The sequence below is a fragment of the Felis catus genome, chromosome B2, assembly GCF_018350175.1.
Source record: "Felis catus isolate Fca126 chromosome B2, F.catus_Fca126_mat1.0, whole genome shotgun sequence".
Taxonomy (NCBI): Eukaryota; Metazoa; Chordata; class Mammalia; order Carnivora; family Felidae; genus Felis; species Felis catus.
In genome coordinates, this window is record NC_058372.1 from 92,357,730 (window position 1) to 92,372,152 (window position 14,423).

The 14,423-nt window shown below is 36.3% G+C and overlaps 1 pseudogene; it reads left to right on the forward strand.

Moving 5' to 3' along the window:
- The window catches only part of LOC109500111, a 225,919-nt pseudogene that overhangs the window by 196,689 nt on the left and 14,807 nt on the right, over nt 1-14,423 (forward strand).

Below are 14,423 nucleotides of genomic sequence, written 5' to 3' on the forward strand. Positions count from 1 at the left end.
GTATAAGAAAGAATAGTCTGAGAATGTTTCTAAATGCAGTATGTATTGCAAGTATATTGAAATGAGTGTGAATTTAATGGGAACTCTTGACTAGTGAATTATATAAAATTATTCAGCAAGCAATAAGAAGGAGAATTTTCTATTAAATAATTTGATTACTTTTCATGTCAATATTTTATCTTTAAAATTGGATGACTGGATTGACTAACCCTAACATTACTGCTGGAAAACAGGCTGACTGATTTCTCCAGGGTCTTTCAGGCTGGCAATTCCTATTTACAGTTTTTAGAAATTAGGATTGGTCTTTAGGTCTGATAGCACTGGATCTTAATATTATCACACAGTAACTGCAGAAATTCTACTATTGATCTAGTTATATAATATATGCATTGATTTATACTGATATATAAAACATCAAGCAAGCCTAGAATACTATCTAAAAATCTATTCTCTCAACTGTAAGAAAATCTACACGAAAAATAATTATGAAAAGATAAATGTTCTTAAAATAAATGTTTAGAAGCTTAAACCTGTTCATTGGCCTCTGCACATATATGCAGACGAATCTTTTCTAAATGTAGATTTGCCTATTATAAACCTACTTAAAATTCTTCATTTCTCTAAGAAATATTGGCCTAAACCATTGACCAGTTGACCAGGCAAAGCTGAGTTTATTGTACTTAACTGTATTCACAGAGAACGTCACATCAAGCAAATAATTTTACCTCATCAGAATTTATGACACAATATATGCAGTTTTATGACCTAGGCTCAGTGATTTTAACAATTCATCCTAGATAGAGGACTAGTTGGAATTGAGCAGAGTTTATAAAAAACAGTGCTGTATTGGTGGAAAAGCCTTAATAATCAAAATACTTGGATGGGCAAATAAGCTACTTTAAGTGTTTTCATAGTCTAATCTTCCAGGAACAAATATTTCCTGGTGCATGTAGCTAAATTGCTTCATCAGTTACAAGTATTATTGAGCATAGAAACAGAAAAGTTTATTTGGTCACAGAATTGTTTAGCACAGAGAGGAAATATAATTGATTTTATATGTTAGTGGAAATTCTCAGCTTTTCTGGGGGGAGGGGGGTGCAGGGGGTGTTATTCATTGACTAAGCTGAATGGTAGATCATTTTCATCATAGAATGTAATCAATATAGTTCTGTATCATTGTCTGATAAGTATGGGTCATGTGTGGAGTTTTTGCCAGTACTATTCCAACCAGATTTTCTTTTTTTTCTTTGAAAGATGATTTATTGCATCATTTAGAGAACAGTGACTACACAGTAGCAGTAAAGATTCTAGAAAGGATGCATATTTAAGTAATATAATACAGATATATATTAAGGGAAAGATTATGATTACAGTTCGCAGATGATTTACAGAGAGCCAAGTGTGCTAAACTTAAACCACTAGAACTTGATCCCATCCCTAATCTAATAACCTGTACACTAGATACAAGGACTTTATCTATGATTGCCATATTTTTATAAGTCACTTTATGGTTGGTTTCATTTACTCAGGCAAGATCGTGATTTCTTATTAGAAAATGTTATCAAAAGAAGCTGAGTTGCCCTTCTGGGTAAAATCTCCACAGTTGATGATTATGTTGTATGGTGTACCAAATTAAGACTAAATATTAAGACCAACTATTGCACTCACAAAAGAATAATGGAATGAAAAAGAAATGTTAAAACTAGGGACATGACTGATTTCATAATTGAACAATAAAGTGCACCAGTTGTTCTGGAAACCTGAACTAGGGAGCAAGAAAAGTAAAAAAAGGAAAGAGAATGAAGATTAGAACATTACAATTTGTCCCTCATACAGATCTCATTTTTTGCTTCTTGGATGACAATGATCTACTCTTTGATAGCCTTCTTGATTAAAATTATTGGGATGTATATTAGTCTGTTGGGTTGCTATAACGAAACACCACCGACTGGATGAGTCAAACAATGGACGTTTATTTTCTCACAGTTCTGAAAGCCAGAAGCCCAAGATTAAAGTATCAGCAGAGTTGATATCTACTGAAGGTCAAGATGGAAAGATCCACCCAGGCCTTTCTCTTTGGTTTGTGGGTGTTCTTCCTCAGTCTTTATGTCATCTTCCTTTTGTTCATGTCTGTATCCAGTTTTTTTCCCTTATAATGACATCAATAATATTGGATTGTGACTCACCCCAATTACCTGTATAAAGACACTATCTCCCAAAACTAGTCACATTCTGAGGTTCTATGGATTAGGACTTCAACATATGAAGTTTTGGGAAAGCACAATTCAGCCAACAACATCCCACCTTCTAAATCCCCCAAATCCATGTCCTTCTCAGATGCAAAATACATTCACCCTATTCCAAAAGTCACCATTATCTCATTCTATTATCAAGTCGTAGTCCAAAGTCTTATCTTTTTTTTTTAATTTTTTTTAACGTTTATTTATTTTTGAGACAGAGAGAGACAGAGCATGAATGGGGGAGGGTCAGAGAGAGGGAGACACAGAATCTGAAACAGGCTCCAGGCTCTGAGCTGTCAGCACAGAGCCCGACGCGAGGCTTGAACTCACGGACCGGGAGATCATGACCTGAGCCGAAGTCGGCCGCTTAACCGACTAAGCCACCCAGGTGCCCCCAAAGTCTTATCTAAAATATCATTTGGGGGTGTCTGGGTGGCTCAATCATTTAAGCATCTGACTTCAGCTCACATCATAATCTTGCAGTTCATGAGTTTGAGCCCTGTGTCAGGCTCTGCGCTGATAGCTCAGAGCCTGGGGCCTGCTTTGGATTCTGTGTCTCCCTCTCTCTCTGCCCTTCCCCTGCTTGTGCCCTATCTCTCTCTCTCTCTCTCTCTCTCTCTCTCTCTCTCTCTCACACACACACACACACACACACACACACAAATGAATAAACATTAAAAATTAATAAAAATAAAATAGAATAAAATAAAATATCATTTTATCAGGAATATGTAAGTTTTGAGTTATGACTTATCCTGAGCTGTGAACTTGTGAAAGCAGACAAGGCACTTGTTTCTAAAATACAATGGTGAGGCAGGCATAGGATAGACATACCCAATCTGAAAGGGATAAATCATAAAGAAGGAAGGGATTAAAGATGTCAAAAAAGTCTGAAAGATAGCACGGCAAATACACGATCAGATTTTTTATTTTTATTAAGACAAATTTTTTAGAGCACTTTAAGGTTCAGTAGAATTTGAAAGGGTGATAGAGATATTTCCCATCCAGTCTCTGCCCCCACACATACAATGCCTCCCCCATTGTTAACATCCCCCCACGAAGGGTGATACATTTTCTATAATTGATAATCCTACATTGACATATCACACTCACTCAAAGCCCATTGTTTATATTAATTTACTCTTATTGTTGCACATTCTATGGGTTTGGACAAATTTATGATGACACGTATCCACAATTACAGTATTATACAAAATAGTTTCTCTGACTAAAATTCCTTTGTGTTATTGATTCCTCCTTTTTACTGTCCACATATTTTTGGCTTTCCCAAAATGCTTTAGAGTTAAAATCATACAATATGTAGTCTTTTTATATTTTTTTTTTCACTAAGGAATATGCATTTAAAGTGCCTCCATGCATTTTCATGGCTTTATAGATTGTTTCTTATTAGCAATAAACAATATTCCATTGTCTAGATGTACCACAGCTTATTTATCCATTTATTTACTAAAGAACATCTTGATTGCTTTCAAGTTCTAGCAGTTATGAGTAAGGCTGCTATCAACATCCATATGTAGTTTTTCGGTGACCATGAATTTTCAGCTCCTTTGGTCAATATCAAGGATCATGTTTTCTGGATCACATGGCAAGAATATATTCAGTTTTATAATAAAGCATCAAACTGTCTTCCAAAGTGGTATTACCATTTGCATTCTTCACCAACAGTGAAGGTGAATTGCTCCACATCCTTGTCAACATTTAGTATTGTCAGTGTTCCTGATTTTGACCATTCTAATAGCTGTGTAGTAGTATCTCAACATTGTTTTAGTGTTTATTTCCCTGATAACAAATTATGTGGGACATATTTTCATATGCTTACTTGCCAATTGTCTATCTTCCTTGTTGAGGTCTCTATTTAGGTCATTGGCCATTTGTTAATCATGCTGGGGTTTTTTGCTGTTGTGTTTTTAAGAGTTCTTTGTATAAAAATATTTTTAATAGCAGCCCTTGATCATCTGTGTCTTTCACAAATACTTTCTCCCTTGCTTTCTCATTTTTTGATGTGGTCTTTCACAGAGCAGACATTTTTAATTTTAATGAAGTACTGCTTATCAGTTCTTTCTTTGCTCTTATATAATGTCATCCTGAGACTCATCTCATTTGTTTTCCTTCTATCGGGGATTACAATTCTGTCACCTTTGTCCAATTTCTGAAGACAAATATTTTATATATGTTATGAGGCTTTCTACTTGGACTCACTGAGAGATTTACTCCATATATTTTAATCCATCTACCCTAGCAGTCTAGAGAGAGAAGGATATGGAAATCACTGCCTTATAGGAAGTTTTTCCAATTCTTCATCTTTGAAAACCTTTGCACTACCTTGATTTTACTCATCAGGTCACCTGCACCATCAGTTTGAACTGCAAATATAGGTAACAGTTTTGATTATCTCAAGTATAGATGGTAGAAAAGCAATAGCAGAACAGGAACAGCCCTTTTCATATATATATATACATATATATATGTATATATATATATATATACATATATATGTATATATATATATATGAATGAATATATATATATGAATGAATATATATATATATTTTTTTCTCACACACCTAGGCCAAGAGCTTCCTTTTCAAGATTAATGCTACCAATTTATTTATGCTGGTTCAAAAGAACTGTCCAATTCATATCTTGATCCCCATCACCACTATTCTTGTAGTTCTTTGGAACCTTGGTGGAATGAGCCAAGAGTACATTCTATTTCAGTATATTAGTAGGAACCTGGAACAAAACTGAATTCATGAATGAGAAATTTGTTTATTGAGACCAGAGAGAGTGAAAAGACCTCATTTCTTTTATTATTAAGATATATTCTGATTCAGTCAGTCAGATGGAGATATACTTTTCCCTAAGAGTTCTCAAGATAATCACAATTACAGATTTTCATTCACTGTCAAAATAATAACCATTAATCAGTCATCAAATAAAATTCATGTATGGCTGCCACAGTTTGTTGTTGTTATCCACCTCCCAGTTTTCCTCCCAAAGAAAACAGAAGTCTCTCCAACTTACTTATTAATAATTTTGCAAATTATTTCTTAGGGATGGATTTTGGCAAATGACTAATCTCAATCAATAAAGGTTGTTTTACAATTTAAATTTCGTAAGGACATATTTCCCAAGCAAGAATGCTAATCATGCCTCTTTTTCTTGAATTTCATTGATGTGTAAAAGGAAAATTTGCTTATCTGAATTTGATTTTCACATATTGCCTTTTTAGGATGTATCTTTCTTTATCTTATCCACAAGGTTCTATCTGCACGCTGTGCTTATTCTTTTCAATTAGCACCTCCCACACCTCATATGCATTCTCATTTCTTCCATTACTGTTCTGTGCCCCAGAGGCTTACTCCAAGACATTGCATTGCATGTGGTCCTATGATAACTGGTGTGTTGTTGTGTTCAACCAATGGGAGATACTGACAGGAGATGCAGAGGTGAGAGACAAAGAGAGATTAGGATAGTCTTCCCCTCTTGCAATCTGCTCAGTGCCCTGTTTGGCAGTGGCTGAATCACTCTTTTATTTTCTGTTGTCCCCTACTCAACAATTCCGGCTCTAGATTCCAAGAGCATAATTTCCCAAATTTATTTCTTTATTCTTAGGAGTAATAACAATTTTTAGATATTGCTAGCCTGGTTGCTTTAATATGCCTTATTGGGTGTCTTAACTTTTTCTATGGGTCTAAAAGTGGTCCTTTTATTATATTCTTTTGAATTATTTGCACTAGTTTATATTTTCTAATGGGACCATGACACATACTTATACATCACATAAGATTCTATTTTTAAAAGGATAAGAAAGCAGAAGTTTATTTTTGGTAGACCAAGAGAAAGGACATTATGTCAGCGACCCATGGAAGTGAAGTCCATAGTTAATTGTTTCCTTGAGTCATTCGGAGGCTCCAGTTATAGTTCACTCATCACCTTTATGTTTTTTATTTGTTTGTAATTCAACTTACTCATTCACTCTTTTTTTTAATGTTTATTTATTTTTGAGAGAGAGAGAGACAGAGTGCGAGTGGGGGAGAGGCAGAGAGAGAGAGGGAGACACAGAATCTGAAGCAGGCTCCAGGCTCTGAGCTGTCAGCACAGAGCCCGACATGGGGCTTGAACTCACGAACTGTGTGATCATTACCTGAGCCAAAGTCAGACGCTTAACCGGCTGAGCCACCCAGGCGCCCCATTACTCATTCACTCTTAAGTGATCTTCACTAGCGGTAGCTTCTATTTCACCACTTTTTCTCTAGTTTTGGTTTGCTTATTTAGTTTGTGCTTTGTGGCTAGCTTCTTTTCATTCCTTAGGTTTCAGGTCAGATCATTTTCTCAGAAAAGCTTTCCCTGATCCTTCTATATAAAAAAAAGCACCTGCCCCTCTCACTCTCTACTGCATCTACCTGTTCATTTTCTCATTTCATTTACTATTTCCTTCCTTTACCTTTTATGTCTCCTTATTTATTATTCATCTCTCATCATCTTAAGATACACAGTTTGCGAGAACTAAGTTCTTCCTTCTGTTCTTTTCATCATTAAATTCCTAGCATCTAAAATGGAAAGCCTGCTGCATTGTCATTATTCATGGAAAACAATAATGCTTCAGGATACAAGTAAATACAGTGTTTGGAGAAAAGCAGTTATTACCAACCCAGGCTTATATTTTTGGAACAAAAATTCTCAAGTATTATCTGCTTTAAGAGTATCAGAATGTCTTTAGTTAGTGACAGTGTGGCTCCTTTAAGTGGCAAACAGAACAAGGATCCACAAGCTAAACCACAGCTGTGAAGACAAGAAAATACACTATTGATGTTAACATAATCCTAGCATTATTGGTAGGTAAGATTGATAAGATATGAAGGCATGAATTTCACACTCTAAAAATTAATTTTGGCATGTAACTTAAATAAAAATAAGATAACTTAAAGGCCCATTAGTAATTTTATTCACTGATAATTTCTGTGCATTCTAATTATAATATATAAAAATCACATATAGATTTGTGATTACATTATTTAAATGAATTTTTCTTGTTAGAACTCTGATAAAATACTTAAAATTCTTTTTCTCAGAAGAAGTAATGAGTAGAATTAGAAATACCTCTTTATGCTGGGTACAGACCTTCCAAACAGAGATGAATTAGTCTCTCTGCTATCTGGTCCCTGAGCGCTATTTAAAATGATCAAATGTACTTATGATCACAGAAATTCTCCAATGAAGTTTTGTAGTCCATCAGTGCACAAAATCAGCATTTTTTCAATTAGCGTAAAAGACTGAGTGGCTGCACAAATTTATCTAGTAAGAGGAAGATGACTGAATTAGTAAGAAAGCTGGTCTCTAGTGGGGAAAGCCAGATCAGTAGATGGTATTAACTTCATTTTTTTTTCTATTCATATCACTGCATAGTGAATTGAATAATAAGTGAATTGGGATATTGAAACTAAACTGTACTAAAAGTATTTGTCTTATGGAATTTAAAACTGGAATATATCTGAATAGTACATTTATTCTTTTTCTCACCTTGCATATACTATTATATGAGCTGTGCCAACATACTCTATATTAAGAAGTAGGATTTAGTGGGAAAAGTACCAGGGGATTTAGAATCAAGAGGTACCTTGATTTGCTCTATTCTCATTGCCAGATCAACATCTTTATGCTGTACATACAATCCTGGTAGACTTGCAAGGACAATTTAATGATTCCATTTTAAATGGGATAATCAAAGAATTTATAAATGGTACTAAAACTGTGGCCTCTGTAATATGTCCTTAACTTACACTCATCTAGGAGATTAGAAAACCGCTGTCCTGAATAGCCACCTTTTAGAAAATAGCAACTAGATGACTTTTGTCAGTATTTCCCATGGCTCAGATAATAAAATTCACAAACAGAATTCCTAACCATTAATAGCGCTTGAGGTTTCATACTGAATCCCCATCCCCAGTTTTCTCCTATTTTTCTCTCACAGTACCCAGAAATTGTTCTCCTTCAGTTCTTTCTCACTGTTTCTCTACCTATGCTCCTTCTGTTTTGGTCCCACTGAGAAATGAAAAATTGTTGTTAACTTTTTTTCACTCCTCTTTTTACTCCAGATTATATCAGGAATACTCGCACACAAAGATCACAGTGATCCAATATATAAAAGTCTCAGCAGTGAGCAATAGGCACAATGCTTCACATAAGACCTTGAAGGAAGTTTGGAAACACAAAGTCATGGAGGACTTACAAGAGGAGCCATCAGTGAGAAGATAAAGTATCAAGGGAAATTGGGAACTTTGGTAGCCATATTTGGTGTGAGAGGTAGATTAATAAGATTAAGTTAAGGAGTAGGTCAAGTATTTGAGGGGTTTATAACAGAAATATTGGCTCCAGAATAAGAAGACAGTGCAAAGCCATAAGCAAAAAGAATAAAAATACTTCTGGGTGGGTGAAGTTAGAATCCAGTATCAGAGTAATATGATGAACAAAATGATCACATGAGAAAAAATGCTGAATTCATTACTTACTAATAAAAAGCTTGTTCAAAATATATATGAATAAACCAAAGATGGATCTAATAATATAATTTTCACAAGCAAGTTTTTCAGCCCCCACATACCTCTATCCCCTTAATCCTGCGAATGCCAGCACACCCCTTTGATAAATTATCTTTATACCTTAAAGATATAAAGGTATATATATCTTTATATATAAAGATATAAAGGTATATATAAAGGCCTTAACTGAAGCCCCTCATACAGAATTATGATGGTCAATTTCAATTCATCTGTCACCTAAACAGATGAGGACAAAGACACACAACTAGAGTGAGTTTACTCTGCAGCTGAAGTTGAGTATCCAGGTCAGAAGTAAAGAATCATTCCTGAAAAGACAGTACTATTATGCAAGTGCTTTGAGAAAATGTTATTACCAGCAGAAAGGAAACAGAGTAAAAATGATTTATTACTAGAGGATCTCTCTTCAGCCTTGATCCTACCTATTTTTTCCAGATCAAGTTCTGTATTAGGCTCAGTTTAGTACTGAAGTTCTTCTATGCAGAAAAGGACTTTACACATGAGTTGAGTTCTTTCAGAATTATCAAGTAGATTGAAGAAAGTTGAATGAGCCACTACAAATGTCTCAGAATTTCACCTTGTGTTTTCCCAAGGCAATTGATAAGGGAATAAAGAATGAAGGAGGATAGGTATAAGTTATCAGCAAGAGTTCTGTTAGAAAAACAGAAACTACATTAGCTATCTCAACAGAGGAAATTTAATATAAGAAATTGGTTAAACAGATATTGAGAACTTAAATGACAGAAAAGGAATAAATAAAGTAAGGCAGAGCTAATAAATGAAAAAAAATGGCTATTGCTTTCCAAGATGGGGAAAAGGTTTGGAGTTTTTAGAACCTAGAAGCCAAGAGTAACATCTACATAGATATGAGAATCAGGCATATGAAGAGAGGTTGCCAAGCTAGCTAGTCTGGTAAACCAGAGGTGGCCAGGAGGGGTCCTGTAGATAATAACTAAGACTTCAGAGCAAGGAGTGGCATCTCATACTTTAGAAGCTCAAAGTAAGGGTCCCATAGAACCAAGGCTGAGACCCTACTCAGGAGATAGCATCATCTGTTAGGGCTGCATCACATCTGTTCACATGAGCGGTCAGGTAGAGCTGGAAATGAGCTTAGTTCTGGTACAGTGACATGATAGGAACAAAAGGCATCAACAAGTCCATTCTTTCCTCTTTTTGCCTCAGTCTCTCTTCAGTGCCTATATTGATAAAGCATAAGAGGAATCCACATGACAAACAATTGTAGATCGCAGAACCCCCATTGCAGTATCAAAAAGCAAAGTATGAAAGTGTAGATTTAAAGCTGAGATTCAAATAGTTTTATAACCAGCATGAATAAGACACATAATTTTAAACTCTAATTAGGACTCCTAACCCTGAGAAATATCCTAGCTTTATGGTTCAGTGCATGCTAGCGATAACGCACATTTGACTTTATAGCTGCAGAGAGAGTAAACTAAGTAGTTATAATCAAGCACTAAGTAACATAATATACTAATTGATTTATTACATTACTGTGAGGTATTTTATAAGCCCACACCTATAACCTGTTCTCCCTGAAAGGGATAGGGGGTGGGCAGGGGCAAACACTTAAAACTTAACAGTGATATTGTAATATATTAAAGATGATCATATACCGTTTGCTACTCCTCCGCTCATAGAAAGACTGTAATTCCTCTCTTGAACCTGGGCTGGCCTTAATGATTTGGCCAATCACATGCAGCGATGATGACATTGTGGGGCATTTGAAGCAAGGACATAAGAATCCCTCCAGCCTCCACCTGGGCCTCTCTGTCTTATGGATCTCTGAGTGGCAATAGAAGTCTGTTTACAACACTGGTGAGGCTTCCTGTAGCTGAAAACCACTTTCTTGAGGCTTTCTGGCAGCTAAAAACCACTTACTGACATCTATTAACAACACGTGGAATGGAAAAGTCAGCCTGCCTTAACTCATGACCCACAAACTGATAAGATAGAATAAAATGATCATTCTTTTAGGCCAATAATTTTGAGATAACTTGTTATGCACCAATAAGTAGTGAGACAGATCTACATAGGATCAGAAATATTCAAAATTTCTATGAGTTTTTTGAGGCAACATATGAATATAGAGTGCTAGTTTTCCAGTTTACTCCAAAGAGGCTTTTCCACACTATTCTTGAAAGGAGAGCAGATAGACACTAAAATGAGAGGAAATGACAGAAGCAAGTAACATATAGTAAATAAAACAAAAAGGAAAAAAACATAAACAAAATAATATACTTCTCTGTAGTCTTAGGGGAAAAATGGACTCAGAATAAAGAGAGAAATATGAGGTAATAAAATGACAGGAAGAATGGGGGAAATGGAAGCATATATATTTTTTTAGATATAGAATTAATGTCTTCTGATTTATTGTAAGATAAAAAATTTTGAAAGGGCAATAATTCTAGAAGAAACAACTTCAAAATTGGGATAATGTTTAACAATGTGGCATCAGAAATCTGGAGCCAACAGCACTAGAGAGGTAAAGATTATAAGGAGGGTGTAATTTAGGAAAGGCTGGTAATGATCTGAAGCTTTTTATCTGGAAGTAGTCAGTGATGCTGAAGCTGTGCAGAGTGGGAGATTTAATATAAGCCTAAAAACTTTGAGTAAGTGGGGAAGGCTTTTTTTTTCAGTCTTACAGTTCTAGGAAGAAATATTAAAATATAGAACCCTTCCAGAAAAGGTCCCTGGTGAAACATCAGGCTCTTCACTGAAAGCCTATACCCTATGAGAAGTAGCGAAGCAGATATAAAATGAGACTTACACTAAGTGCAACCCAGCTTCAATTTATCTCAATCCCTGACTGGATTAAAATGATCAATACCCCACTTTTCTCCGGCTAGCAGTGAAAAGAGTGAGTCCTCTCTAGGGACAGATAACATCATAATATGCAGAGTCATTAAAAATATACTTCAGTTCAGCTACTGAATAATTTTGATGTGAATTCAGGTTCTTATTTTAGCTTCAAAACACTTGCTGTATTTATCATTTGTGTAGGGCACACTATAAAGTGTCACCCATGTTCCCTGCCTCATGCAATCATGCTTTTATATAACTTTTTCCCCTTCCTGAACCTGCAACTTTCTTTGACCAAGAGAACGTTGCAAAGGTGATAGGATGCTGTTCCCTTCATTATGCCATGTTAAATAACACTCTGACTCGCCAGCAGTGTCTGTCTAGTGATTTTCCTTGCTCTTTTGATGAAGTAAGCCACCATGCAGCAAGAAATAGCAGGTAGCCTCTAGGAGCTAAGAGCTACTTATAGATAGGAAGAAGCCAGGGTCTTCAGTTCTATCAGAAGAAAAAGAAGAAGGAGGAGGAGGAGAAGGGGGAGAAGGAGGAAGAGGAGGAGGAGGAAAAGGAGGAGGAGGAAGAGGAGGAGGAGGGGGAGGAAAAGAAAGAGGAGAAGGCGGGAAGGGGAGAAGAAAATAATTATGCCAACAATCTGAGATTACAAATAGATTTTCCTCACTTGACTCTCTAGATGGGAATCCATCTCTGGAAAACACATGGCTTGTAGCCTTGCAAAGAAGAACCCAGGTAAGTTATGGTCAACTTTTGATGTGCAGAAATTTTGAGATAATAAGCATGTGTTTTTTAAGTTTGTGTTTGTGATACTGGTTATACAAAAATAGATAGCTAATACATAATCTTAAATATTTGTGTTTATTTGTTTAATGAGATAGTCTTCTGACTTCTCCATTGGTTCCAGAAGGTCAAATTTATGTTCTTTTTCTGGCTGGTAGTCTTGTCAGTTGTAACTTATTTTTCAGCTCATTGAACTCAGTTCTAATTGTTGGAATTCAACAAATGGGGTGGCACTACAACAAGATATAGGGCAAAGATGCCTCCTGTTGCTTGGCAGAATCGTAGCTTGGCCATCTGCCACCTTGCTAATGTACTTTCAGGAAGCCTTCATCCTGCCAGATCGCTTTATAACTTCCAAATTTCAGGGGTAAGATGGTCAGTTAGCAATTCCAAATATTTAGTAGATTGTTTTGGAATTGATAAGTTTAAGAACAATTCCATGAGGTCATTTTTTACTTTCTCCCAATATCAAGAATTTCTAGGGAGCAAGCTCCATCTGCTACATTTGTATCTAAGCTTCAAGACTCCTCCTGGTACTCAACCTTCTCATCTGTTCAAGAGGGTAAAACTCATGCAGATATGCTTTCTTCCAACAGCATCCCAAAACAAAAGTCTCACTTTCGATATCAGCAGCCATTTTACGCAGAGACAGCTAGAAAGGGTATGCTCTGGAGAGCTAACCCTCTCCTTTTTTAATGCAGTCTGTCTTCATCAATACATTGACTCTGAGTAATTCATGTCCATTTCCTGATAGTCAAGTAGGACAGTAACAATAATCCACAATTAAGACCCTAGAAGGCCCTGCCACCTTCAGAGTTTGGAGTCTGTAAGAGAACTTGAATATTTATGTGGTTTTCTGAAGAGTCCTTAGTGGTGTGGAGTAGAAAGGAATTCTTACTAGAAATGCTAACAGTACTGTTCTTTTATTATTATTGTCATTTATTTATTTATTCCTGAGAGAGAGCACACATGGGGAGGGGCACAGAGAGAAGGAGAGAGAGAAAATCACAAGCAAGCTCTGCACTGTCAGCAAAGAGCCCAACATGGGGCTTGAACAAAGGAACCACAAGATTATGACCTGAGCCGAAATCAAGAGCCAGGTGCTTAAACCGACTGAGACCCCAGGCTCCCCACCTAACAGTACTGTTCTAAAAATGGATATCAGAGTTTCATCTTCACCTGTCAACAGGACAGGCTATCATACAGGATAGTGTCCCAGTAGGCTTACAGGCCAATGCACTGTAGTGCAGATACACCTTGTCCTAAGTGCCAGCTTTGCCATGGAGTCTGTAATGCTGAAGGTGAAAATGCTGAAGTGCTGGTGCTGAGAAGGAAATGGTAGATCCAAGGCTTTCTGTGTAGGGACCAGTAGGGTCTTTTGATTATCTCTGGGATAGGGGCATACCTTCACCACCATGGACCACTGTAGCTAGGCTGGAAGGTGTCAGGCTAGGTGTCTGGAAGGGGTGGTGGAAGAGTAAGAATCAGGACATTTACTGGGAAATGCTGCTACTTAGAGAGTAACTGCAACTGACTCAGAACCTGAAGATACTTTCACGAGTGACAGAATCATAGCTCCAAGTTTTCACATCCCTAGTGCAACCAGTTCATTTTCAAATACTGCCTGATCTGCAGTGATTTGCCTGTGGAACCACAGGAAGTAAATGGAAACCAGAACAGAACATGTTTTGCCATTGTGAAGCTAAAGAGGAGTAGTCAGCTGCATTCAAGTTAATTTCATATCAAAATCTTTGTTGGTAAAAGGGCTTCTTCTTAGGAACAAAAACATCAGTCTTACTTTTCACAGACTCTTCTCTCCCCAAGTTTCTGATTCATATTTCTATACTTTCTTATACATAAACAACTCAAAAGTTGTTTCTTTTTTCTTTTTAAAATTTCATCCTGAACTTTCTGTGCCCTTTCTTTGCAAACTTTTCTCTTCAATTAGGTTTTACCCTTACTATTCTACCAAAACAGATTTTGTCAAGGT